This window comes from Capra hircus, chromosome 18, assembly GCF_001704415.2.
Source record: "Capra hircus breed San Clemente chromosome 18, ASM170441v1, whole genome shotgun sequence".
Taxonomy (NCBI): domain Eukaryota; kingdom Metazoa; phylum Chordata; class Mammalia; order Artiodactyla; family Bovidae; genus Capra; species Capra hircus.
Genome location: NC_030825.1, coordinates 14,894,021 through 14,918,963, shown reverse-complemented (window position 1 = coordinate 14,918,963; position 24,943 = coordinate 14,894,021). Strand labels below are relative to the sequence as shown.

The following is a 24,943-nucleotide window of genomic DNA, read 5'->3' as shown; positions in this document are numbered from 1 at the left end:
ATGCTGATGCTCTTGGCCTGGGGCCACCCACCCATCCTGTGAGAATCACTGCTACAAACAAAATTACAAACACAGGTTATCACCCTAACTTGAATGATGATATATCATCCATATTGGGAAGATGGGGAGAGACAGGCTGAAGTTTAAAGGGAAAATCCTGATGGCCAGTAAGTGGTCCGATCCAGTGGGTCTGTGGGAACCCGACACTTGACTGTGACAGAGAAATGGCATGCTCCAGTGACAGCAGTCAGCACCATCTGTTTGGCCAAGGCAAGCCTGCAATTCTAACCCAACAATTACTTTTAATGAATGAATGCATCTTCCTCCTCCTTTTCCCCTGATGCGGTCCATCTCCTCTTCAAGCAAACCTGACATGGGGAAAGCTAAGTCTACCCAAAATATTAGTTAGCCAATGAATATCCGTTTTTCCAAACTTTTTTTTTTTTTTTTTTTTTAGCCTTACCAACATAGCAAGTCTAAACACTTCCTTTAAAAACAGATTCCAGGGTATACTGAAGACAGGCAGCATGGTGACAGAAATTCATCTCACACACTACTGTTTGGTGGCAAACTGAGGAGTCCCCTTGAGGGTAAGAAGCAGGCATCAGCACCTTGGGAAGGGCCTGGCCCATCATCTGAGCAGGTGCCTCTCAGATGGCACAGCTCCTCTCACTCCTGCCTTAAGGGCCCAGTCCATAACCTGCTGCACCGTCTCCCTCCCCCAATTCTCATAGCTCACCCCAAGTCCTTTGTTCCAGAGCCCCCCAAACCTTCCCTCTCCCTTCTCGCAGCTGTCACTCCCCCACATCTGGGGATAGTCTTTCCCTCCCAGCTCCAATTCTGCATCTTGGGATAGAGGGAGGGGGCAACAGGGCAGTCTCGGTGGATCAGTCAACGGAACAGGACTGAAAAGTCACAAAACTCCTAGGAGAGACAAAAGTGTCACATTCCCTTGTGGCCTACATTACAGACCGAGGAGCTTCCAGAAGCTGTGGATCACAAGAGTCAACCCACCCGTAAGAAGTGAGCCAGGCAGCGGTTCAACTGTGGAAAGAATTCGGTAAGCAAGTTTCACTTCACTGCAATAAAGAAGCCTGACTGCGTCCTGATGGTGACTGGCCTTGGCGGGAGGAGTGGAAGCAGGGTATGAGGGCATATGCCCGGGCTGCCTGGGGCGCCGAGTGCCAGGATGAAGAACTGACCTCCCCGCTCCCAGGGAAACTGTAGAACATGGCACTTCCTGTCAAGCTAGTATTCTGATTTCCATGGACTCACGTGGCAAGAAAAACAAGTTCATCTGCCAATGGGGAATGAGGCTGGGGAGAAGGGAGAGGAAAATAGGGGAAGAGGAAATTCCACAAGTTACAAAAAGTTGGACCCCTCCATCCCTCAATAAATAGTGTTTTAATTTGTTGTGATTAATGCAACGTTTCGTTTAGTTATGAAAGTTGGGCACACGGTATGTGTGGTTTGGCAAATGCGTTTAGCTTAGCCCCCTCTTAATCCACTCCCACTTTCTCCTTCTCTCCCCAGCACCCCCTCTCCTTTTAACCCAGATGAGTGAAGGAATAAATTAGTCCGGAAATGTTTCTGCTCCAATAAAACATTATCACCTGTCAATCACCAGATAAGTACAGGGAAGGCCTCTCCTTTGCTTTGCCATTCCTATGGCCTCGAAAAAGCTCACCCAGTTCCAAAATTAGACCTTCTTTGCCACATGCCACATGGGAACGAGCCACTCCCCATTCTGCCAGAGCTTTTAGGGCCATGCATGAGAACCCATCATTTCATCATCCATGGTTCACATAACATATCTCATGTAACATCTGTTTGGATCTGACTCTCTTTTTCCAAAACCACTTTCTACCCAAACTTACTACAAAAACAGATGAGTAAGCAAGACAATGTGCTGGTCATTTGCGAGTTTTGATAGATGCTCAGATGGCCTTTGGGCTGGCAGGTCATGGAATGACCTCCAGCAGGCAGCTCAGAAGCCCACCAGGGGTCAGAGACACAGTGATAGCTGTATAACATGTCCCCACCTTAATATTCCCCTCAGCTATTGTCTTAAGTTCCAAGTTCAAGACATTCTGGAGCAGGACCTGCTCTCCTAGTGTGTGGGTGAGAGAGTGACGTGTGGACTCCCTGCACTGACTCGGGGCACACTGCCTCCACTGCCCCAGGTTCTGTAGGAGAGAGTTTGGGGAGTGTTTGGAGGGTACTTCATGTGCCTGGGCCTGCCCCTCGGCGTGCCAGAACAAACCTCCTTCACCAGTGCTTCTGCACCTTGAATGACAGGACACCAGCTCCCTAGCCGGCTCCCTCGATGGCCTGGGTCCACTCATCATGTTCTCTCTACTGCATCTCTGGGTCCTCAGAGAGAAATGCCAGCTGTGTCAGTTCACCTGAAGACAAGTACACCTGGGGTGGAGCACAGGCGGCCCTTCATGACGACACAAGTGCTCGTGCAGCCTGGTCCTCAAAACAGGACCACCAGCAACTGTGAGCAAGTCATACCTGATACCGGGTGCCAGACATTCCCAGCCCACCAGGCACAGGCCTGCTCAACCCCAGGTGTCAGGGAGGCAGCCTGAGTAGCAGGAAGGGGGTGCATCTCTCAAAGGAAGACGCTCTGCTCCACTCCTAACTCCACCACTTCCCAACTGCCTGGTCCCCTCGTGATCAGGAAACAGACTTTGAATGGTTTTAATCTTCTTAAATTTATGAGGTCTATTTTATGGTCCAGAATCTAGTCCATCTGGATGAATTTTCCATGTGTGTTCTACTGTTGTTGGGTGGAATGTTCTGTAAATGCCAATCAGGTAAAGTTAATGATGATGTTTTCCAAGTGCTCTGTGTTGTCATTGATTTTCTACTTGTTGGGGGAGGGCGCTGTGATGCTTCCGGACGTGTCTGCTCTGCTGGGGTACAGTCTCCAGCCTCCCAGTCAGATGCTCATCTGGGTGCTGCTCAGAACAGACTTTGCAGATGTGATTACAGACCCTAATCAGTTGAACTTTAAGTAGAGGAGATGATTCTGGGTGGGCCTGACTTAACTGGTCAGAGGACCTTAATAGCTAGGCTGAGGCTTCCCCAGGGAAAGAAGAAATTCCTCCTGTGAACAATAGCATTGGCTGTGTCTGCACACACATCAAGTCACACTTGCTTTGCAGCCACCACAACTGCATGACGGACTTCTCATCTGCTTGATACAGACACACTTTCTGCGGGTTCTGCTCCTCTGGCTGAACCCTGACTGAGCCCAGGGCACTGAGCCCAGGGTACTGAAATTGCTGGTGATAATTGTGATTCTTCTATTTCTCCTTGCAGCTCTATCAGTTTTCACATCATATGTCTTGAAACTGTTAGTATACACATTCAACATTTGTGTCCTGATGAACTGACGCCTTTATCTTGGTGATGGACTTCTATGTGCCTGGAAATACTCTTTGATACGAAACCTACCTTGTCTGGTGCTAGTACGGCCACTGCAGCTTTCTGCTGGTTAGTGGTAGCAAGGTACATCTTTCCCCATCCTCTTACTTTTAACCTGTTTGTGGCTTCCTTTGCGCTTCCTTTGCTGTATTTCTCTGCAGGCAGCATTTATTTGGGTCCTTCTTGCTTCTGTATCCCATCTTGCAATTTCTGACTTCATTTTAAATGCTAGACAATTTATGTCTAATGTAATTGTGATACAGTTGGGTTTAAATCTTTTTGTTTTGGGTTTCTACTTGTCCCATCTCTCTTATTCCCATGCCTTCTTTGAGATTGATTGAGGGTTTTAATGATTCTCCTTTATCCCCACTATCAGCTTATTAGTTATACAGTAATTTGTAATTTTTACTGGATGTTCTAGAGTTTATAATATACCTCTTTAACTTATCACAACCTCCCTTCATATACTATTATTCCATATCACGTACGGTGTAAGAATCACTGAACAATATACTTCTATGCCTCCCTCCCATTCTTTGTGCTATTATTGTCAGACATTTTACTTCCTTGCAAACTATAAACCCCAAAATACACTGCTATTATTCTTTATTTAAATGGTGAAATATCATTGCAAGAAATGTAAAAATAAGAAAAATATATTTTACATTTATCTATTTAATTACTGGCCTTCCCAGGTGGCTCAGTGGTAAGAATCCACCTGCCAATGCAGGAAACATGGGCTCAATCCCTGGGTTGGGAAGATCCCCTGGAGAAGAATATGGCAACCCACTCCAGTTTTCTTGTCTGGGAAATCCCATGGACAGAGGAGCCTGGCAGGTGCCTATAGTCCATGGGGGTACAAAAGAGACACGACTTAGCAATTAAACAATGACAAATTACTGAATTACTATTACCGGTCCACTTCACTGCTTTGTGTAGATCTAAATTTCCATTTGGATTTTTTTTTCTGCTAGAAGAACCTCCTTTAACACTTGCTGTAAATCAGATTTGCTGACAGTATATTTTATTGGTTTTTGTTTGTCTGAAATAGTAATTTTATTTCCAATTTTGAATCATATTTTCACTGGCTAATAAAATCACTGTTAATGGTCCCCACCTCCATCAGCATTTAGTACTTAAGAGACGCTTCTCCACTGTTTTCTGGCTGGCATGGTTTCTGGCAAGGGGTCTGCTGTCCCTCATACAGTTCTGCTCCTCTGTCCACAATGTGTCCTTTTTATCTGGCTGCTTCTAAGATTTCTTTTTATTACTGGTTTTCAGCAATTTGTTTGTAATGTGTCTTGATGTGGCTTTCTCAGTGTTTACTCCACATAGGGTTTGTTTGGCTCCTTGGATCTGTGAGTTTCTAGTTTCCACTGAGTTTAGAAAGCTTTTGGCTGTTATTTCTTCAAAACAGGTTTTGTCCCTGCCTCTCTCTTGTTTCTAGAACTCCAATTACAAACATGCAAGATGACTGGATATTAGCCGGCGGGTCACCACAGTTCTGTTATTTTGTTTTTAAAGTCTTTTTTCTCTCTGCTCAAATTTGAATTGTTTTATGGCTTCAAACTTGCTGATCTTTAATTCTACAGTGTTGACTCTGCTGTGAATTCTATCCAGCATATTTTTCATTTCAGATATTGAATTTTCAACTGAAAGTTCCACTGTGACTTTTTTGTATCTTTCATTTTGCTTCTCATTATTTGTTGTTCTTCCCTCTTGAATGTATGGAACATATTTTTAGTTGCTGTTTCAACATCCTTGTCTGTGAATTCCATCATCTACGTCACATCTGGGTATCTTTTTACTGATTGACTTTTCCCCAAGATTTTGGGTGAATTTTCTGCTTTTTCTGCATGCATGGTTAATTTTGATCAAACGCCAGACATTGTCAATGTTCACTATTGCTTTCTGGCTTTTGCGGTGCTCCTTTAAAAAGTCTTGGATTTTATTCTAGTGTGCAGTTCTGAGTTATTTGGAATTAGTTAGACTCTTATGAGGCCTCTTTTAAAATGTTGTTAGGGTGGGTCCAGGACAGACTTAGGCTAAAACTAATTTACTACCATTATGCAGAAAATGCTCATGAGGATTCCACTAATGCCCAGTGTATCCTAAGATCTTCCTACCCCAGCTGGTATAAACACAAGCTATCTTCAGCCCTGTGTAAGCTCCAAGGACTGTTCTGCCTGCCTCTCTGGGCAGCAATGTCCCCAGCCTCCTTTCCTTCCCTCACATACATGCACGTGTTAGCCATGCCCTGGTGGAGCCTCTCTGGAGCTCCCTCCACTCAGCTCTCTGCCCCCCAAGTCTTGCTAATCTGCCTTCTCTCTCCTCCATGCAATGAGACCACCCTCTCTCACACCTTCCCTCCCTGCAGTGAGCTGGTGCAGTCATAAGCCCTGTTTCTCCCTTTCACTGCCTGTTGTCAATGTGTGACAGCTGTGCTTGGTGTATTCCATCCAGCTTTCTGGTCTTTTATGGCAGGAGGGTAATTCCCACGCCTGTTACTTCACATTGGCCAGAATCAGATGTCGAAAACCAAAAGTCAGTAACATTTTCAGAAGATGTTTCTGGTCTAATGTTTTTTATTTCCACATTTTAAGTAGAACCCCTAAAATCCATTCCCCTCCACGGTCATTATCAGTTCATCAAATAATAAAAAGGACACAGTCTCAGAATAAAGGGCATTTCTCCCCAAAGTAGGACAGCTGTGGGTCTTACACCAGCTACTAAACTTTCTGCAGTTTCCTTATTTAACCACAGACTTGAGCGTTTTCCTAGGCTGACACTGAAGACAGTACTGATTAGAGATGATGGAGATATCATGCTGGGAATAGGAGTTGGGAACGTGGCTATTATTATTAGTGTGTGTATCTGAAACAGAAATTGTAGCCTGACCTTCCTGTGCATCGTCCCAGCAGAATCAAGGGCAGATGTCCTGCTTGGGGAGCCGGGGTGACAGAGGGACAGCTGCTCGTCACTGAGCTCCCGGGGCAGCAATCTCCACGGCCCCCTCCACACCCTTCTAGGTGTCTTCAGGTCAGAACTTCACATCAACGTCATAGTGAATTCTCAGAGGGATCCTGGAGCAGGCGGCAGGTGGGCCCACAGCCAGGAGAGATGGAGCCAGGGTGAACTGGGCCTGCCCAGCACCTGGGCAGAGTGGTTCCTGAATACCAGCTGTTGGCATACCTTCCTCAAACACTGGCCACATCTCCACAGTACCCACCTGTCACTCACTTCACATGTGTCTTTAAAATCACTTCATTTCTAAAAATATTTAAAGCTATTTTAAAAGAAATTTATGTCACTACCATCAATGGGAAATCAGTATCATGTGTTTCTTTAAAAAAAAAAAAATAACCCTCAGGGCCCCATGAAAATAGTACACTCTCATTAAATTCTAGCCAGATGCTCCTGCTTTCTGGAGGCTTTCTTTCTTTATTAAGAAGAGAGACCAGCAACTTCTGGAGAGGTACTGGGTCATAATAATACCTAACTCAGAGGGCTTCCCTAGGGTCCAGTGGTTAAGAATCCACCTGCCAATGCAGAGGACATGGGTTCAATCCCTGGTCTGGGAACTAAGAGCACATGCCACGGAGCAACTATGCCCCAGCACCCCAACTACTGAGCCTGTGCTCTAGAGCCTGCAAGCTGCAGCTACTGAAGCCTAAGCACCCTAGAGTCTGTGCTCTGCAGCGAGAGGCCACCCTTGTTGAGAAGGTAAGAAGCCCGTGAACAGCGGTTAGAGAGTGGCCCCCGCTCACCACAGCCAGAGAAAGCCTGTGCACAGCAACGAAGACCCAGTACAATCAAAAATAAAAATATTTTTAAAAATTGCCTAAGACTTTCTCTTAGATATGACTGGAAACTTTGAAAAAGATTCTGCAGCGCCCAGTTAAATGTGGCTGTCATCAGATGGAAGGTGAAACCCAAGCAGAGAGAAGGCAGAGGACCAAGTGACAGACAGCAGAGCTGAGGGGCCTGAGCAAGAGGGAGGGAGCCCCTGTTCAAATCGAGGACTTCCACTGGCTCAGGAAGCAAGACCCCAGAGTCCCCAGGGGGGCAGTGTGGGCTGAGGTGTGGCTGAAGTGGGGGGTGCCTTGTGGTGGCTGGCAGTGTGGGCTGAGGTGGGAGTGCCTCGTGGTGCAGCCACTGTGGAACATGTTCTGGCATCCTCCTCACTGTACAACCAGAAATCCCCACAAATCTGTCTGGAGTAGTTGGGCGCGAGGCTGAGATGGACAGACACGCCAGCCTGATGGCAAGGGCTCCTGGCCGTACTAAGTGCGGCCTGAGAACCAGAATTGCCCGGAGGTCTGCATCAGGCGGACAAGCACGTCCATACACAGAAAATCACCTGGCCGTCACGAGGACACAGACCTAATGCCCGCGGCGAGAAAAGGTGGCTGTGGATGCACTGTGACCTGTGAAAGCAGACAGACCTAAAGGGGACAGGGAAGCATTCCATCTCGTGACATTCCAGAAAAGACAAAACTGATCTCGAGGGACAGAAATCAGGTGGGGGCTGCCGGGGGCGCAACCATGACAGGAATTCTCGGGGGTGACAGGACTTTCTGTGTGTTGACGGTGGCAGTTACACAACTGGACGCATTTGTTACTCAGGACGGGGCAGTGAAAAGGGTGGATTTTACTGATGTAGGTTATATCCCAATAAGCCTGGCTTAAACAGCAACATACATCAGACAAAAGCCATCTCCTGCTGCAGACGTGTTAACATCTCTTCATTACTCTTGGGATAAAAGGCAGCTCCCCTCCTCGGCCTCTGAGCTGTGGGGGTCTGGCCTCCTCTTCCCTCTCCTCCTGGTCCTCAGGGCTCCTGCACATTCTGTTCCCCATCCCATATGCTCTGCCTACACCCTTCCCACATCCTTCCTTTCCAAGCTTCAGACCCTCATCCCCACCACCCACCAGAAGAGGCTCCGGTCTTGTATTCATGGGTCTTTTTCTCCATCACAAGTTGCAATCACACCCCCACTCAGCTGCGTGCCTGATGGGTAACTATCTCCCCATGAAGGACACGACATTTCTGTCTCATCACTGATGCTGACCCTTGCTACAGAGCTCGTCACACAGCTCATGTTCAATAAGTTCCCAAATAAGAGGATGAGTGAACAACTAAGTTCTGGAGAAAGGAGACACACAGAGTAACTTCTCTGCACTCCATTCTTTGGTGAAAGAATATTCTACTGAAAAGGACACTGGGCAAGGTAACACAGCCACCCCTCCTGGGCTGTCACAGGCCAGCGGAAGGGCAGGTGACAGAGTCCTACCTGTCACAGCACAGGTCCCAGGTTCCCAGCTCGGAGCTTGCTGGCAGCCTGAAAAGCAGGAGGGAAAAAAAAAGCCATTAACCGCTTTGCTGGAGTCCAGTCTTTCCCAACTGCCTGGCTCTGCTCAGCCTAAAACCAGCAGAAAGTGTATGCTCAAGCCTGGTGCCTGCTTCAACACCAGGGTGTCTGAGTTTCGGACCAAACATCAGTCTTTTGAAGCTGAGGTTCTGTTAAGGCCTGGCTCAAACAACAGGGTCACTGAGAGGCTTATGAAAAGGATTTGAGAGGCTCCCTGCACGCCAATTAGCTCTTACAAAACAGTGTTTTGATGAGCACCGTGCTGATGAATCAGCTCCACGTGGCTCCCTTACCCAGGAACACCCTTGGGCCTGAGAATGAAGGCGGGTGGTGGGGAGAGATGGGGGCCCCACTGCAGTACAGGTTTTGCCAGAGTCTTGGTGGAGGGAGGGGGTGAACAGTTGAACACATTTGGCTGATATAAAACACGGCTGGAATCATACTTCCTTGAAGCAAATATTATTCTCATTAAAACACAGATCATCCGTTGGGAGGAGCCGATGTGGAGGGCAGCACAGAGAACCCCTTTGGTTATATGCGGCCGTGCTTAGCGAGCAGAAGCGGGGAATGGAGGCCCCGGCGCCACCGTCGCCCCTAGTCTGGTCCCTGCCCAGTGAGGCTCCCTTCGCCAGCCAGCGAGCAACCAGGGTCCCGGCTCCGCTCTTCCAGCTGGGTTTCTGGGCTGCCCTCTTACTGGAAGCCGCCTTCCTGATTCTCCACCAGGTCCTGATCAGGCGCTCTCAACTGAGGGACACTGTGCTATGTGAGGGCCGTGATGTGTGTTGCCTGGCCAAATGCCAGCACTGACGCTGCACGGATGGGGTAGATGTGGTGACTACCTGCAACCAGCCAGCTCCAGGTAAGAGAGGTTACTCTTTGTAAGGCGGGTTGGCCCCATTCACCCAGTTGGAGTTCTTGTCAGCAAAAACTGAGGTTTCCCGGAGAAGAAAAAATTCTGCCTCGCTACTGGACAGAAGAGACACCCTGTTCTACACCATAACAGACACCCTTCTAGGACTTCCAGCCTGCTGACCGCTCCTACAGGTTTTGGCCTGTGAACCCCATGGTCCTTATGATAAAATGAATCTGTTGCTCTTTCTGCAGATAGAATAGACAGACAGACAGACAGACTATATAACTGATGGATATCAACAGATGACAGATATCCTCTTGGTTCCACTTTTCTGGGGAACCCTGGGTGATCTGTCAGTCCCCCAGGTCTAGCCCTTGAAAACCCCTCACCCACATGGCAGTACAGACTGGTGGTTAAAATGGCACCTCTGGTTTATATGAAGTTCTGGAACAGGCAAAACTAATCAGTGATGACAAAAATAAGGACAGTGGCTGCCTCAGTAGGGTGTGGGCAAGGACTGACTGGGTAGAGGGTACTTTCTGCAGGGGGTGGGAAATTCCACGTGCTGATGGGGAGGGGTTTACAGGAGTTTGCTTGTGTTAAAACTCAGCAAAAGGTATACCTAACATTTGTGCATTTCACTGCATGGAAAGTTTACTTAAAAACATAAATATTGAACTCTAGTTGGCAGAACATGCACTCAACTGCTTAGGGGCCAAGTATACTGGTATCTGCAGTGGCTGTATGAAATGCACACAAAAGGTGGATGTACAGATGGAGATAGGCGTGGAGAGCTGGACAGACAGCTGATAAAGAGACTACAGCTCAGTGTCAATGGTGGAATCAAGTGGTGGCTACATGGGTACTTGTGGTACCATGGACCAAGCAGCTGAGGTGTGATATGGTCAGACAGCTCGAAGTCCTGAACCTTGAATGCTTCTGAATGCTGGACTCCTGAGTACCTCACTGAGATGGTGACAGGACGGGGAAGCAGACCTCAGCAGCAACATCCTCAGTCCATGACCTTCAACAAGCATCAGGGACATCAAGTTGGAGGCCTCTTTGACACCAGGATGATCTAGACAAGTTACAGTCACCTGGGGCAGTGGAAGCCAAGGGCTGGGGGAACCCAGACTAGCAGGGGTGTGTGTTATGTTGACAGGGGATGGGCTGCCTCTTGAGGGAGGCATTCAAGGTAAGTGAGACTTCAGTGGCTAGACATGGTCCGATTGCAAGATTCTGGTCCATGGTGGTTCTGCCCTTCCACAAGACTATAGATACAGAGGGTCCCGTTTGCCTGCCACTTGCCTTGAGCCAAACTGGAAGCCACACTTGATGCAGAACAAGATCCTGCCTTGTTGAAAGGGCCCCTGGCCCATCTCAGCTTTCAGTGAGCAAATGCTCTGTTCAGTCAGAAAGAATTCCACAGATCCCCATCTGGAAGCAGAAGGCAAGGACTTGGAAGGTTTATCCTGACCCAGTCCTATTTTCTTGTCACTTCCCCTGAAGACCAAGGGCTTAGAAGGCAATGAAATAATGTGAAATGATACGGCCAATAAGGAGACTGTGCTGTAACGAGCCAGGAGAACATGGTTCAGACTCAGAAAGGAAGGACACTCACCTCCAAAGTATCAGTGAGGGCCTTATTAACAGCTAAGTTTAACCCATCCACCCATCCATCCATTCATCCATCATCCATCCAACTCTAGAGTCTTACACTGCTATACCCTTGCTACATGCTTGGTTTATTATAGTATTTGGCATAGAGGAAGCATATTTCTTGTGTAGTTGGATTATAAGATATCATATGTATCCTTAAGGAGCAAGTGAAACAAATTAGTTATGCCGCAAATGGGGAGCTATGAAATACCATGAGGCTGACAGTTCAACCTACTGAGCCGATGAAGACACTGGTGAGAGGAAAAGGTGTGGAAAATAATTTCTTAAATATATACTTTTTTGAAATATCTATCTATTGTCTGACATTTCTGTTTTCTTTACTGGCAGGCCTATGAAATAGTTCTATTTAAAATCTATTATCCAAAATAAATTATTCCAAGTCTATATCCATATATATTAAAGGAAAACTTTTAAAAATATTCTTTGCACTGATTATCTGGACATTCGAAAAAACAGGCAGAGTAATTACTCTTGCTCCATACTCACAAACTTTGATTTCTTTTTAAAGTTTATCTGGGCTGTTTAATACAATGTCACTATTTTTTTTTTTAAGAATATCTTTTAAAATTATTTACTAGTTTTATTTTTTCATAAATTACCCTCAATCTTTCTCAGTGTTAAACTTCGTGATTGATAAATCCAAGATTGTTGACACTCTTGACTGGCTGTAAATAATATTTTATTGAGAAAATTCTCTTTCTACAGGTGCTGACAGACCTGGAAACTCAGCACAAATCTGGCCAAGTGGAAGATTTCCTCAGTTCTAATTTTTCCATGTGGGAAGATGAGTCTATTTCAGCCTGGATATGTGGTCAGGGTCTGTTTTGACTCTAGTCAGAGAACCTCTCATCAACAAGTATTTCACAAGTCTAAATTCATCAAATTGTCTCTATTTATGATGCTTTTCAATGTTTCACCAAATTTAAATGCTTCAAAAATCTTAGCTATCTCAACTGCATTCCATTTCGGTACAGAATGTAAATATATCCAACTTTAAAATGTGGACCTCATCAGAGATTCTTCCACTGGCCCAGAACATTCCACAGTGAAGTGACAGCACTGTTCCCGAAGATCCCACAGCAGGACCAAGCATGCGACTCCCCCAGCCCTCCCATCAGGATCTTTAACACGTCAGCACCTTTCTGTGAGCAAATTTACTCTGCGGCCATTGTGCTTCACTAAAAGCTTCCTGAACTGAAGATTTCTGGCACAACCTTCACTAAAAAATTTGGAAGTTCCCAGCGGATTTTGAATAAACGGCACAACGAATTTAAAGGGCTCACTTACAGAACAATTAAATGCCACTGTGCGCACTTTATTTACAAAGGATCCCCTCCTGCACCTGGCAGATAAGGATGGCAATTAACCCCAGGGAGAGGAATGAGGCCCTGCTGCCTCCGCTTTCATTTTAATTCAGCATCAGCTCTGTCCTAGGGCTTTGTGGTCCAGCCCCTCCACTTCTCACTCGTGCATCGTGACAGGCTGAGCTCCTCTCACGATGTGGAGGATTTCCTGAAGCAGTTATCACTTGCTGGGCAGCATTGTTGATTCCAAGCATATTTATGCGCCATAGATGTCTCAATTTGGCCAAAGCCTTGTTTTCAGAACGATGTGTGCTCCACCAGAATTTGAATTTGTATCACTGCAAAAATAAATCACTGTACCTTCAACGTTGAACTTTTAAACTGAATCAGAGAAAGCCTTTGCATTATTTCTTATGTTGCACGCTGCCCCGCCGGCTGGCTGCCTGGGGCTTCAGGCATCCTCGGGCCACTGGTGAGGATGACACAGCAGCCAGGAACCAGAGGCGGGCAGGTCAGTTCCATGTCTTAAAAATGCATTCATTTTTTAAATCTTTAAACCCTTGCTAGATTGTCTTACCACCCAAATCTCCAGCATGATGTTCCCTGTCTTTGCTTCAGAGGAGGGTTAGCAAGTGTTGAGACAGGACTAGCTAGTGCCTGGCCCAGGCTCCCTCCTGGTTACACCGCTGTCTGTGACCAGGGGCAGAGCCTGCTGGGCTCATGTCTGTGACGACAAGAGAGCTCTTGCACAACGGGAGACACGAAACAGCCCCTGGAATATGGCAAATAATATGTTAAGATAAATATTTAGAAGTTTTGATGGAATGCAACTCTGTTTTAAAGGAAAATGAAATGTCAGAAAAACCGGCTCAACTGCTGTTTTCATTCCCAGAAGCCTCCCTGGATGCAGGAACCACGTGGAGATGTTCTCCTGCTTCCTGTGCCCCAGATCACGGTTCCACATTGAAGACTCACCCCTCCTTCCTTGGCCTCTCTTCCGCCCCCTTGAGGCACCAGCCTGTCACCCAGGAGCTCCAAGAACAGTGGGGCAGACACCCACGCCCCTCACATGACTGGGACAGGCCTCTCAGAGGCCAGCACCCTGCCCCCGGGCAGGGATGGCTGGTCCCTCCTTCTGCAAGTGTCCACAGGGTGTGGCCAGACAACGTAAGTGCCCAGCCCAGTGTCACACTGGAAAGCACAGCATCCTTCCCTCAGCTCCAGCCCGAGTGGCCCAGGGCGGCCCGAGGACCAGGCTGCGAGCTCCAGAGACAACTCCCGGCAGGCAGGGCAGGGGCAGGGCACCTGCAGAGGAGCAGGATGACTGCGTGGATGGCCGACAGGACCAGCTCCCTCGGACGAGGTTAGGCTGCGGAGGCAGCAGATGGCCTCGCGTCTTATCCTGGAGGAGGAAGGAGCCGGCACCCCATGTGGGCAAGGGTGGGGCTGGAGAAGTCCTTCGTGGCAGAGGGAGGAGGGGGATCAGAGCAGCAGGGGAACTGGGCCCAGATTCAGCCTTGACCAGGATGGCCAGTCCCCACCCTGCAGGGACCTACAGTCACAGAATGATGCTGCTGACTTGGGGGCTGTGGGGGAGGGAGGTGTGAGCAGCTAGGAATGGCACTCCATCTCTGGCGCTGGGGTCTCTGGTCAGGGAGGGCTACCCACAGGGAGGACCTGGGCTCTTCTTCACTAGCCCCACTTCAAACCAAATCAGACTTTCCTGAAGCACCCACCCACTGAGCCATTTCTGATCCCCAAGAGGGTTTGCATGGTGTGGTCACTGACAGAGGTTTGGGGGACCTTAGGATGGGGATGAGGGAGGGGGAGACCGAGAGGTGGGCAGTGCCCACCTTTGAGGGGACAGCACTGGGGCAGTGTAGGGGACAAGTCTCAGTTGCCCCATAGCAGCAGTTGAGTTGGAAGAGTACATCCCAGCAGGACACAATCTAAGGATGTCGCTGGGGTTTTGCTCAGATAGTGGAATTTGGCATCAAGTGTGGAGTAAGAGAAGCACCCAGAGGTATGATGTGCCCTCATGAGATAATGAGCCCCAGTATGCACCCAAGCTCCCAAGTGCTCCATGGACCCGGGGACACAGAACAGACTGAGAGAAAGAAGGGGTCGTGAGGTGCTGGCCTCAGCTTCAGAACAGGCTGGTAGAGAGAATGGACTGTGAGGTGGTGATCTCAGCTTCAGCCCACAGCCCAAGGCAGAGTGATATGAGTGTGCCCCTGAGCTGGAGCCGACTGCAGACAACACCCGTGGGCTGGCTGCCTGGTGCCCCAGCAACTTCTCAGGGAATCAAGGAGCTGGAGGATGAGCCAGCCCTGCAGGGGTAGGAGAGTCTGTGTGGGCAACAGGGGCCCAGCAGGGCAATCTGGGCGAAGCGGCCTCCCTGGAAACCACTGCGGGGGCCATGTTTTCTCTGAGCCTTTGTTGCTTTGTTACCAAGGACGTTCTGTTCCAGCTCCCTACCCCTCACCTGAGATCATCGTCCATCTTTGTGAAAAGTCAGAGTAATTCTTTCCATCCCCGCTGGCCAGGTTGGGTGTATGCAGGCCAGGTCATGTTGGCATGACAACAAGACAGGCCGGGAGGAGGGAAGCGCTACCTCAATGCTCAGCAATGGCGTGTGGCCCCCTCCTCCCAGCCTGGGCCTCTTCCAGGGGAGAACGCCCGGCTCCTGTGTCCACACTGTCCTCGATGCTCTGCGTGCCTGCTGGGTGCCAGGCCACATGTGGGAAGGTCCTTCCCTGAACCTTCGTGATCTCAATATGCTGCAGGCATTCCTTTTTTTTTTTTTTTTTAGGCATTCCTTTTTTAATGCATTCATTTACTTCTGGTTGTGCTGGGTCTTTGCTGCTGCGAGGGCTTTTCTCTAGTTGTGGCAAGTAGAGGGCTGCTCTCTAGTCGCAGTATACAAGCTTCTCACTGCGGAGGCTTCTCTCATTACAGAGCATCAGCTCTCGGCACGCAGGCTTCGGGTAGTTGTGGTGCATGGGCTTAGCTGCTCTGCAGCATGTGGGATCTTCCAAGATCAGGGATCAAACCCATGTCTCCTGCCTTGATGGGGGGATTCTTTACCACCGAGCCACCAGGGAAGCCCCAGGCATTCATTTCATCCTGAGTTTAAAGATTCAAATCTGATGCTAGACCCTTGCATGTATGTTCAATTGGTTTTCAACAAAGATGCCAAGATCATTCAATGAGGAATGGACAGCCTTTTCAACAAATGGTGCTTCCAACCAAACACCCACATGCAAAAGGATGAAGTCAGACCCCTACGAAATAGCATATACAAAAATTAAGTATAAAAGACTCAAAGACCTAAATGGAAGAGTTAAAACTGTAAGTCTTAGAAAGAAGACGCAAATCTTTGTGACCCTGGATTAGACAATTTCTTAGATATGACACCAAAAGCACAGCAAGCAAATTAAAAATTAAGTAATCAAAATTAATAATTTTGTGATACAAAGGACATCATCAAGAATGTGAAAGGCAAGGCATGAGAGGAAATACTTGCAAATCATATACCTGATCTAGAATATATAAAGAACTCCTAAATTAAAATAATAAAAAGACAAAGAAAATACACAAATGGGCAAGAAGCACATGAAAAAGATGTCTTCTTTCACTAGCTGTCAGGGAAGTACAACAAGATACCACTTCATTCTCTTTGTAATGGTTATAGTCAAAAAGATAGAGAACCAGAGTATTGGTGAGAATGGGGGAAAATCAGAAACCTCATACATTGCTGTTCCAGAAGCTCCTCAAAAGATTAAACACAGAGTTACCTTCTGACCCAAGCAATTCCACTCCTGGATATATACCCAGGAGAAGTGAAAACACCTCCACGCCAAAAATATGTAATGTTTGTTGCAGCATTATTCATAATAGATGAATAACCAAAATAATCAAAATGTCCACCAAATTAATGGATAAGCAAAATGGGGCCCACCTGTACCATGGAATTTCACTCAGCCATACAAAAGAATGACACAGGCTTCATTCAGCACGGTGCACCTTGAGAAAAGCATGCTAAGTGAATGACACGCATACAAAAGACCACATATGATTTGATTCCATTTATATGAAAGGTCCAAAACAGGCAAATTCATAGAGAGAGAAAGTAGACTCGTGGTTGCCAAGAGCTGGGGCATGATTGCTGATGGGGACAAGGTTTCCTTTTGGGATGACAAAATGCTTCTGAAATTGACTGTGGTGATGGCTGCACAACTCTGTGAATGCACAACGAACCATTTAATGGTATACTTGAAGCAGGTGAATTGTACAGTGCATGAATTATATCTCCATAAGGCTGTATCAAGAACAACGGAGGCCCAGTACAGTAATCAACAGACCATGTTCCACACAAAGGGCAGAGGCAGGACTTGAACTCAGGCCCTTCAGGTCAAAGCTCTTCACCGCCTGCTCTGTTACCTCCTGCAGACTTATGCCTTTGAGTAAGGTCTAACTCTGGACTTCCTCAACACCAATCATCTAGCCCCACATGCTATTCAATCCATGGTCCACATGTGTGGTCTACGTGTGAGCTGTAGGGGGTCACAGCCACAGAAACTCAGGGGCACTGTCCTGAAAGGGTCTTTAAAAATCACTGAGTCAGCTTCCCAACTTCTCCTGGACTTGCTCTCTTTGTATCCTCAGTGGGATCATCCACCATCCCATGAGGTAAGCCCTCCACCTCACTTGCCACCATCCCATGAGGTAAGCCCTCAGTGGGATCATCCACCATCCCATGAGGTAAGCCCTCCACCTCACTTGCCACCATCCCATGAGGTAAGCCCTCAGTGGGATCATCCACCATCCCATGAGGTAAGCCCTCCACCTCACTTGCCACCATCCCATGAGGTAAGCCCTCAGTGGGATCATCCACCATCCCATGAGGTAAGCCCTCCACCTCACTTGCCACCACCCCATGAGGTAAGCCCTCAGTGGGATCATCCACCATCCCATGAGGTAAGCCCTCCACCTCACTTGCCACCATCCCATGAGGTAAGCCCTCCACCTCACTTGCTGTGTTGCATTGTTTAGCAGGACCAGTCACTCTGGAACTCAAACGCTGACGAGGCAGCAATGACAACGGCATTCCAAACACTCTAGCTGCCTGCCAGAAGCTGACGTGAATCCTCTCACGGAGGAAGACAACGTTGTCCTATGCCTTGAGTTATCTCTATATTGTTTCATTTACAACAACCAGCACATCATCAAAAATAATCTGGCATTTAAGGAGATGGAACAGATAAAAAATCAAGAGAAACTACAGACAATAGAAACAGAGCCATAGAAGATGGAAAATGCGTTATTCAAAGAATGAACTTTCAATAATCCCTTAAAATATTGAAGGAAATAAAAGACAAGATTGAGAATTTTGGTAGGGTAGAAACTATAAGAAAGAATCAAAGAAAAGTTCTAGAACTAAGAAATATAATAACTAGAATTTAGAACTTAATAATTAGCTCTAACTAAAGAAAGAATTAGTAAGCTGGAAGATAAATCAAAAGAAACTTTGCAGATGAAAATAATTATTTTAGCTATTCTAGTGAATGTATACTGGTACTCTATGGTTAACATTTGCATTTCCCTAATAGCTAATGACGTTGAGCACCTTTTTCATATGCTTATTGGCCATCTCGAGATTGTTTTAATGCAGTGCCTATTCAAAACTTTGGGTATTTAAAAAATTAGGTTATCAGTCTTTTTTAGAAATACTAGTATTTATTAGAGTTTGACAACTCTAAAAAAGTATTTTAATTTCTATGATAACCTAAAAGAACAACAGAGGTGCTTATCAAGCTAACAAGGGGGAGTATAAAAATATTATAAAGTTTAAAAAGGCAAGAAAGGAGAGAAAAAACAACACAGGATAATCAGAACAAATTAAAAACACACAGTAACTTAGATAGATTGGAATGTTAAATGAAACCCCTAATATATCAGTTATCACATGAAATGTACACAGACTAAATGGTCAAACTGAAAGACAAAGATGGTATCTCTTGTCAATGGAAAAATATAACTTTTCATCCAAATAAATGACTTTCTTACAAGCATGTTTTTGGTCTTTGTCCATCTCTCACTGTCACCGCACAGGGAGAAGCAACCTACCTACAAATGTGCTCTCATTTAGCTGGGGACATGTGATGATTATCACTGATAGACTGTTTTCCTTTGCTACTAAAAAGTTAGTTCATTCAGCTAGACAAATTCCCTTTCTAAAAGGAAGGTTATTGCTTCTACTTGTCAAGATCATTTAAATAATGTGGTTTTAAAATGAGATCTGACATCCTTGCAATTTCCCTCTACAGTTCCCACACCTTAGTCTATCCTTGCCTCTGGAATAGTGGTTAATGTCTCAAGTTCTGCCTGAGTTTGAGTCCTGACACTTAGTCCAGACGTGGGACTCAGCTCAGGTTGAAGAATTCATTTCATCCCCCTGGACCTCTGTTTCCTCATCTGTAAAATGGGATAATGGTCCCTACTTCAAAGGGTCACTGAGTGGATTAAATAACCAAAAGCACACATCACACTTAATGAACACAGTAATTATTAACTATAATGTGGTCACTTTATTAGTGCTACCGCCTCCCCTTCCTGATCTGGTCATTTCCTCCCCATCTCCTGTCAAGGTTCCACTCAGAAACTACTGGGAATTCCCTGGCAGGCCAGAGGTTAGGACTCCAGCCTTTTACTGAAGCAGGTATAAATTCAATCCCAGGTCCTGGAACTAAGATCCCACAAGCCACATGGCCAAAAAAAATGAGAAACTACTCCTCCCAGTGACCCCTGCCCGGCCAATCACCCCACCTCACGCACACACAAATGACAGCTCGACCCTCATAATCCTGTGCTGCAGACGAGTGTCTAGAGGAATATAATTCACTCATATTGGAAGCAAAAGGCCCACAAGGGTAAGAAAGGGATGATATATGTTCCTCTTCCCTTGATTCAGTGCCATGGAGTCACATCTTACACATGCAATTGTAAAGTCAAGTCACAGCTGGGTAGTCAAAGTGTCCCTTGACACATGTTTGGTATACACACCCCGGCACCAGGTCTTGCCCACCAAAGGTGGAGACCCACAGGGCCAGGCAAAGAACGGACCAGAGGAAAGTCTACACACCAACCTGTGGGCTTTCGAGGTGCTCGCCTTTGCGGGGGCACCAGCCAACCCCAAGAAGCAACACTGGCAGCAGCAGGGAACGAGAGCCCAAATGCAGGGGCGAGAAGCCCAAGGTAGCATGACTTACTTTGCTCTGTCCCCTACACCCTTCCAGTCCGATGGCACAAGCAGGGTGGCGCTCAAGGAGAGGACAGGGAGAAGCGGAGCTGCGTCCTACGAGGGGAGGAGCCCCTCCTGGGACTCAGCTAGGCGTGTGTGGGGGAGGCTGCCGTGCAGATGACCGTGGGGGCCCTGCTGTGTGTCAGGCATTGAACAATCCTGAAAACACTGTGTGGATCAGATGGTCTGTTTCATCCAATAGATTCCACTGTCCTCCCTGAAAACCAGTGGGGAGTGGATGCTTCCGGGCAGAGGTCTCTCCACCCTCTGTGCCTAGCTCGTGCAGAGGCTCATCCATGCTTGTGGCCCATGCGAGTGGCTAAGGAAAGGAGAGAGCATACCTGCCCACAGTGAGATCACAGGAGCACACATGCCCGCCTCTGAAGACACGCCTGCCTCCTGCCGTTCTGGACCTCACCTCCATTCGGGGAACATCATGGTCAGAAACGGCCCTGGCGGTCTCTTCCATGTCCACGCATGCAGGAAAGGCACTCTGTGCATCTGTGGTGCCCTGAGCCACCCTCGGTCAGCCACAGTACTCACTGTCACACTCTGGACCTTGAAATGTCACAAGCCCTAGGCAGCTCTCTCTCAGCCCCTCTCTTACTAGAAAAGGAGGTTGTCCCATGAAGGTGCCCAGGTGCCTCTGACCGCCCCCCCTCCTGAGCAGAACCTGCAGCACCCCTACACCCTGGGTCAACAGCACAGGGAAGGTGGGGGGCCTCCCGCATGGCCAGCCCATTGGCCCAACAAGGGGTCAGACTCGCCCTCCTAGAGAGTCACCCAGGCCTGGAGGGTCAGGAGTCAGATCTGCCAGCCAGCAGACCACCTGCCGTGCAGAAAATGCACCACACCACACAGCCAGGACAGGCAGTCTCCCCTTCTCTTGGCATTAGAGCTGCCAGTAAGCAAACTAGAGCCAGGAGGGGCCGTGTGAGCCCATCAGATTAACAGGATCAGAAGGAACTTGGACATACAGCGTCAGCCGAAGTGTACACCACCTTGAAAGTAGACATCTAAATGCACACGCCAACATTTAGAGGGCACTTCGGCACAGCAATCGCACTCCTGGGTGCAGATGTTGTTGGAAACCTAGTCAGACATGATTACAACCAAGGGGCTCTGGGGAAAGGCTTCAGTGCATCCAAGGTGCAGGCTCCAGTCTCCCCTCCCTGACTGCCCATGATATGGAGAGAGAGGTCCCGTTTGGGGTAGATTGGTGCCCTCACCTGGGGTTCCGGAAATGGTGCTGGCTGACTGGTACAGTTCCTCTACAATTGGGCTGGCAGGAGCTCCAGAACGAAGCCCCTCTGGTGGGATGGCCTGGACCCCCCAGGCTCCCCAGCCCGGAGCGGGATGATGGTCTGGCTGCAGGTACTGGTTGGGCCAGGGTAGCAGGGGCACCCATAGCACTGGGTGCCTCCCTAGAGTGTGAAATGTAGGAGGCGGCATTTGGAACAAATCCTCTTGACAGAAACTTGCCCTGGGTCCAAAATCATCAGTGAAAACCCAAATGGTGTAAGTCTGGCCACTCGTCAGATGGCTGTTTGTGCAGGAAACGTGCAGTGAGTGTTCACAGTAAGACTGTTCCCAGAGCTGCGTGCGGGTCTCCAGATTCCCGGAAAGTGATGGCTTCGCTGGAAGTGAGGTTATTTTCGAGGAAGGGAAGGGATTTAGTGATTGCTAAGTACTCTGGTTTTTAAAAAATTCCAAAACCCAAAATTCCATACAGAGATCCAGGTAGAAGTTAATGGTTTTTCCCAAGTAGCATGGACAGTTGGAATAAAGCATTTGGAGGGTGCCTGGCTTTCCTGTGACTCAGTCGGGGCTGGCACTGCCACAGGCCGGGAGGAGGCCTGGAGGAGGCTGGCCAGCAGATCCCCACAGCTGCCCAGGCCCCGGCCACCGCAGCACCAGGAGGGGAAAACACTGGAGAGGGCCAGGACCCTCGGAGACCTTACCAAGACTGGGGAGCTGGCCGAGAGGTTGTATATTAGCTCCAGAGCAAAGCAGAGCCTGGTGTGGAATTTTAGCCAAACGGTAACTTTTTTTTTTAACACATTTAAAAATGAAACCCTTCTCTTGCTCATTTCTCAGAACTGTTTTGTCATCAACAGCCTAAGCTGCCTGCCCTCTCCCACCTACTATCTTGCCCACTCAGTCCTGGTTTTCTCTAAAGTCAGTTCTCCACTGGGTTTACCCCATTCCCTACCCCTGCCCCTGAGAGCTGGGCAAGCAGTTTTCATTTTTCACAGCACGAGGGCACCGAGAGTAGAGTAGAGCGTGCATGGTTGGTGCAGGAAACACACCCTGCAGTGCAGAAGTGCCCCTGAGCCAAGGACGTGTCTCCTGGGTGACCAGGGTCCCTCAGCTTTGTCCCGAGAAGAAGCGTCTATGCTTTTGCTGTGGTGAACCCGGGGATGCCCATACTTAAGTGCCTAAAGTGACATGATGCCTCCTGCCCAGCGTCGGACACATTTCCTGTGAACTGCAGTTTCTGATTCTCAAGTAGCCCTAACGAGGGAGCCCCTGAGAATGTTTGACAGAACTCGAGTGGCCACACAGAGCACATCTGCTGCTGTTGAAGGACAATCCCGTGAAGGATGAGGGTGCTCCACGTCAGTGCCAGTGATGACATGGAGGACACAGGGGCTCTGGGCTGACAGACACACTTGGTTGTAACAAATGACCTCAGCAGAGGCAGATTCAACTCTTGTCCTGGGGGAGGGGTCTTGTCCAGAGTCTGTGTCCCCAGGGACTTTCCAACCCCCACCCCCACACAGAGTGTGGCACCCAGTGTGCAGCCGGTTCAAAGCAGGACAGCCTGTGGCCAGCTCTGCCTCAGGGCTCCAGGGGGGACACTCACACACTTGCAGTGTGCACTTCACTTTTGTGTGCTGAGTTGTCGCTAAGTTACCGAATACATCAGGCTGCATGACATGTGACCTTTTCTAGACTGATCAGGGTTCCCTGAGCCAGCTGTCAGAACCACTCTAAAGGGTGGGGGCAAAGACATGGCTGAAGTTACTGGGGGCAAAATAGATCTCTCCTTCCTTCTTTGTTTTGTTGTTGAATAACAAGAAATCTCCAGACTAATATCCATCACTGTTATAAATATCATGACAATTAGGTGACTTTTTTGCTCCATGAATTCCCTTTATCTTACTCAGGAAGGTAAGGCTGGCAGTGAGGCACGGGTGGCATGTCCTCACTCAGCCTGCCATGTGGTATCAGCCATGGGTGCTGGAGGTGGCACAGAGGCTGGGTAACCCACATGCCACGGCCCCTAGCACAGCTTGCCCGGAGGGTCTGCCCAGGACCGGCCAGCTGCATTGTGCTCTGGGTTCTGGGAGCTTCACCCTGCAGGCTTCACTCTGAAGGACGCTGGTTCAGCGATGAAACGTCAGGTCTGTGCTCCAGACATCAGTGAGTCATGCTGCTGCTGCTGTTAAGTCGCTTCAGTCGTGTCCGACTCTGTGCAACCCCATAGACAGCAGCCCACCAGGCTCCCCTGTCCCTGGGATTCTCCAGGCAAGAACCCTGGAGTGGGTTGCCATTGCCTTCTCCAATGCATGAAAGTGAAAAGTGAAAGTGAAGTTGCTCAGTCGTGTCCGACTCTTTGAGACCCCATGGACTGAAGCCCACCAGGCTTCTCCATCCATGGGATTTTCCAGGCAAGAGTACTGGAGTGGGGTGCCATCGCCTTCTCCACAGTGAGTCATGAGCAGTTAGTAAAGCACTCTCCCCTGTGTCTGACACCCACCTGCTGGCTGTGGCCACCTCAGGGACTGTGGGACCCAGACCCTGCACATCTGCCCATGGTGTCCCCACGGCCCCATGGGGCAAGAGTCCAGCACTCCCTCCCAGAGCTGGCACTTCTGCAGTGGGGCCAGTTCATGCTATTGCCTAAGTTTGGCTTCCACCCAATTAATGCTCTCCCTCCCCACCGCCACCCGCTCCGCTGTATCCTTTGTCCCTGCTCTGCACTGTGACAGCATGCAGTTGAGGGCTCTGTGTGTCAGTGTGTGCTGGTGTGCCCCACACTGGACTCATGTCCACAGAGCAGTGGGGGCTGGGCCGGGTGTGTGACCCACCATGGGGACATCTACTGAGTGGGGTGGGGGAATCCCGGGCCCAGAAAGCCCCCAGGGGAGCCCTGGCTGGACTCAGAGTCCTAAAATCCAGGAGAGTAAAGCAGCTTCTTCTGGGGCTGGGAGGCAGGAGGGCACATGATGAATTAGAAGTGAATTCTGGAAGAACCCCACTGAGAGGACAAGGAGAGCGTTCCCCAGGGTCACAGAGCACGTTAACTGTCAGTTAAGCCAAGAATTCAGATCCATCAAAAAAATTAAATAAGAATTTCCATATGATCCAGCATTTCATTTCTAGGTATACACCCAAAAGAACTGAAAGCAGGGTGTCAAAGAGAGGTTTGAACACCCCTGTTCATAGCAGCATTATTCATAATAGCCAAGAAGTGAAAGAAGCCAAGTGTCCATTGATGGGTGACGATAAACAAATCATGGTCCATCCACGCAGTGGAATATTATTCAGCTTCAAAAAGGAAGGAAATTCTGACACGTTACAACATGGACAAACCCTGACATTACACTTAACGAAATAAACCAGTCTTACAAGGACAAATTCTGTATGATTCCACTTATATAGGCAAATTCACAGAGACTGAGAGTAGCTTCTGCAGCTGGGGGAGGGGGCCGTGAGTGTGTGTTTACTGGGAAACAGAGCATTGTTTGGGGAAGATGACAAAGTTCTGTGGACGGTGGTGGTGGGTGCACAGCAAGGTAAATGTACCTGATACCTCAGGCAAATTTTATGCTGTGTGTATTTCACTACAGTAAAAATGAAAACATAAATAAACCAAGAGCCCAGACAGAGCCCTCCCACCTCAGCACAGTTCACTGGCCTCTCCTGAGGACTTCAGGTTCCAAACCCGGAAGCCACAGCTCCCACACAGGCCCCACCCTGCTGTCATGAA

The 24,943-nt window shown here is 48.3% G+C and overlaps 1 long non-coding RNA gene across 1 annotated transcript in view; it reads right to left on the bottom strand.

Moving 5' to 3' along the window:
- Positions 1–24,943, bottom strand: part of LOC108637961 — a 120,725-nt gene that overhangs the window by 68,553 nt on the left and 27,229 nt on the right. Inside the window, exon 2 of the long non-coding RNA XR_001919436.1 lies at positions 8,730–8,777. This is a non-coding gene — a long non-coding RNA (uncharacterized LOC108637961). The remainder of the gene's footprint in view (positions 1–8,729; positions 8,778–24,943) is intronic.